This window comes from Tupaia chinensis, unplaced genomic scaffold (assembly GCF_000334495.1).
Source record: "Tupaia chinensis unplaced genomic scaffold, TupChi_1.0 Scaffold140095_1, whole genome shotgun sequence".
Classification (NCBI taxonomy): domain Eukaryota; kingdom Metazoa; phylum Chordata; class Mammalia; order Scandentia; family Tupaiidae; genus Tupaia; species Tupaia belangeri.
The window spans coordinates 1,223,315-1,226,776 of NW_006199974.1; the positions used below are offsets into that span (position 1 = coordinate 1,223,315).

At 37.8% G+C, this 3,462-nt stretch overlaps 1 pseudogene; it reads right to left on the reverse strand.

Annotated features, from left to right (window-relative positions):
* Positions 1 to 1,894: 1,894 nt before the first annotated feature.
* LOC102496938 (coiled-coil domain-containing protein 25 pseudogene) overlaps positions 1,895 to 3,462 on the reverse strand; it is a 3,223-nt pseudogene continuing 1,655 nt past the window's right edge.

The window sequence follows — 3,462 nt, forward strand, 5'->3', positions numbered from 1 at the left end:
TCTGGAGTTGCTTTCCATACCTCCTCAAAATTTGGCCAATGAGTTATATCTCAGATAATTTTCTAGTTCAATCCCATAGACCTATTTGGAATAAATGGAGAAACTAGTCTTCTGGTTTTTGTCCACAGTTCCCAAGTACTATTTTTTTATATATAGAGAGAGAAATTTTTGCTATAGGATGCATGTGCTTGCTGGAGAGACAGAGAGAAAGAAAGCAAGAAATCACCCCCTGGGGGGATGGCTATACAGCAATCCCTTCTCCTCCATTTTCCTCTTGGGATTTTGGGCATGGACTTACATGGCTCCAGTGTGAGTTTTAAGCCACTGGGTCCAGGACACAAACCATGGTCGACTACATGGGAGTCCAGTGACATAACCATTACACCATCCATTGGTCCCCCCAAGTACTATTATAGGCAGAATATTTGTTGTTAAGAGATCATTTTTGCTGGGTTAGAAAACAGCTAAGGATAAGAATGCTACATGCAGAATTCTGGGTGTAGTTAAAATGGGAATTTGTATACTTTCTGTCCTGCACGCTTTGTTCTCTCTTTCATTGATTTATTCTTTTCTTTTTCTACAGGAGTTGCCTAAATACATAGCATAAAAATATATCTTCTACTCAGGATCACATTGGATAGGTGGTTCAAATGAATAGTAATGCTACATTTTAAGTAACTGAATCTTTTACTGAGAATTCTGAACTCTGGGGTTATAACTCAAAATAAATATTATTTCAGGACCAGCAGTTAGCGTAATGGCTATGTGGCTGGACTCCCATGTAGTCAACCATGGATCAAGTTCCGGACCAGTGGCTTAAACTCATGCCAGGTACATGTGTGTACATACCCAAGATCCCGAGAGGAGAATGCCAGAGAAGGGATTGCGGCATGGCCATCCCCCCCGGGGGGTGATTTCTCGCTTTCTGTCTTTCTGTCTCTCTCTGTCTTTCTGGTGAGCGCACAGGCCCTATAGCAAAAATCCTCTCAAAAAACAAAAAACAAACAAAAAAAGAAACAAAATAAATATTATTTCAAGGTGGACTTGTATTTTATGATGTACCCCAAGACAAAAACCAGGTAACCTACATCTTTAAATGATTCAGAACACCACTTTCAACTTCTCCTTATTGCTTCGAAATGACTCCAGTGTCTGGTCACAAACAAGGCTGGGGTCACTTGGTACTCAGGTAACAGCAGTCACAAGGTTCAAACTTGATTAACACCAGCTACGAATTAAATGCAATGATACTAAGATGGAGAGCCCTCCTCTGAGAAAGCGAGGACTCAGAAACTGGGGCAAGCTGAGAGCTGGGGAACAGAGCACTAAAAGGCTCAGGTGGCACTTGAAATGTGAATACGAAGCCAGCAGTCTTCGGAAAATCTCATTCTCATCTTCAAAACCTGTATGTCTTTGTTTTTTCCTAATCAGGAAGTCAGGGAGAGAGGAACATTTCATATATTTCCCACATTCTTTACACATTCTTCTGAACAGAAGTAAGGAGATTTAAAAAAACTATGAAATGTGTGTCAGGACATCCATTCTCAGGAACAGACCGCAGCAACAAATACTTTTCAGCATAGGTTCATTCTAAAGTCTAGCTCAAAAACAAGGGCAACCAACGTTCATGAGGTACTAAGACATATTCTTGCAAAAATGTTTTTGCTTCCTAAAGTTATATATTGTCTTCAAGTTCAAATATATTATATACCTGATCCTTTTCTGTAAGTTAAAAAGAAAAGGAAATAAATAAATAAATACCTCTGAGATGAATATCTGTATAGTATAAAGGTAGAATTTTGATCGGTTGTTTCTATCACTCAGAACCACAGATGAAATCAAAACATCTGCTGCTATATCTACAGTAACATGTTTCAAAGGTCCTCCTCTCCTTTCACATGAATTCACCTGAATGGTGGCCATCCCAATTTGAAAACATATTCTCAACTGTCATTAGTGATAAATAGCTTCTAAGTCATCCATTTCCTTCTTCATTTCTTCTTTTTCTCTCTTTTTCATTTCCTGAATCTGGGCTTTTTTCTTATTCCTTTCCTCCCAGTCTCTGCATGATTTCTCTGCTGCTAGACCTGGGAACCGCTCCACTTTGGTCTTTTCTACTCAGTTTAGGATCTCATTCACTTTCTTTTCCACTATCACAATTTTTACATCCTTCTGCCTGTGAAAGTCCATCTGCCCCACATCCATGTCAGCTGTTGTCTTCAGGTTAGACCACGGTGTATATACCACATTAACGTTGCTCATCTTGCAGCCTTGAATACTGCTGGGCTTCCCAAGGTGGGCACAGAATCAGCACTACCCATGAAATGTCTTCTATCTTCTCTTGTTTAGGTAATAGAAGGTTTACATGAGCCAAAGAGAGTCTGTCCACACGAAACCATGTGTCTTCAGACCAGCCATACTTTATTAGAACTTCACTTTCATATTTATCCTTTCCCATGTAAATAGTGTAAGCAGATGAATTAATGTCATTGCTGGTGAAAATACCAGGAGCCTGGCCATAACTTCTAACTTTCAAAACTAGTGATATGAAAAAGGGTAAGACAGAGCTGGGGTTCTTTATTGGATAGTCAGTAAAAATACTGATTAATTACAAAAGAGATTAATTTTTTTTCTGTCTTTAACCAAATACATCCTGACTGTCACATTATAACACTACTTTAAAATATAATAAAACAACCAAAAAGATCTTCTCCAGGACACATTATAGCCAGATTGATCAAAACCACAGACAAATACAAGATACTAAGATTGGCAAGAAAGAAACATCAAATTACCTACAAAGGATATCCCATCAGGCTAATAGGATACCTCTCATCAGAAACAATGCAAGAAAGGAAAGAATGGGAAAATATATTCGAAGTGTTAAGGGAAAAATAATTTCAACCAAGACTATTATACCCTGCAAGATTATTCTTCATATGGAAAGAAAAGACAAGAACATTCTCAGATAAACAGAACCTGAAAGAATTTACCAATACCAGACCAGTCTTCCAAAGTTCTGAAGGTGGTGCTATACCCAGAAAACTAAATACAGACACACAGAAATAGGAGTCCAAAAACAACTAAGTAAACGGCCAACTTAATGGTAGAGACAAGTCTGGAGTTGAATGATATCTTCCAGAAATTAAATGGGAATATCGGACCACAACAGAAGATAAAGTACATGAGACTGAACTGGTAAAATAGAATCTTAGGACTTTTGACTAAAACATCACTGATTTTCTTCTATGCTTTCTTTTCCATCCAAGTTTAAGGATTTTTGTCTTGTCTTGAGCTGCCAATAGGTTCACTATTTGAACAGAATCCTAACCTATTTCCCAGCTTTAAGTTTTAAGCAAAGCCCTCTTAGCATTTTTTGAAATTTTGACTTATTGAAGCTAAAACTCCTTTTCTTAAAATTAAAAAGTCTATTAAAAATACCTATTTAGGGAACCAGCAGTT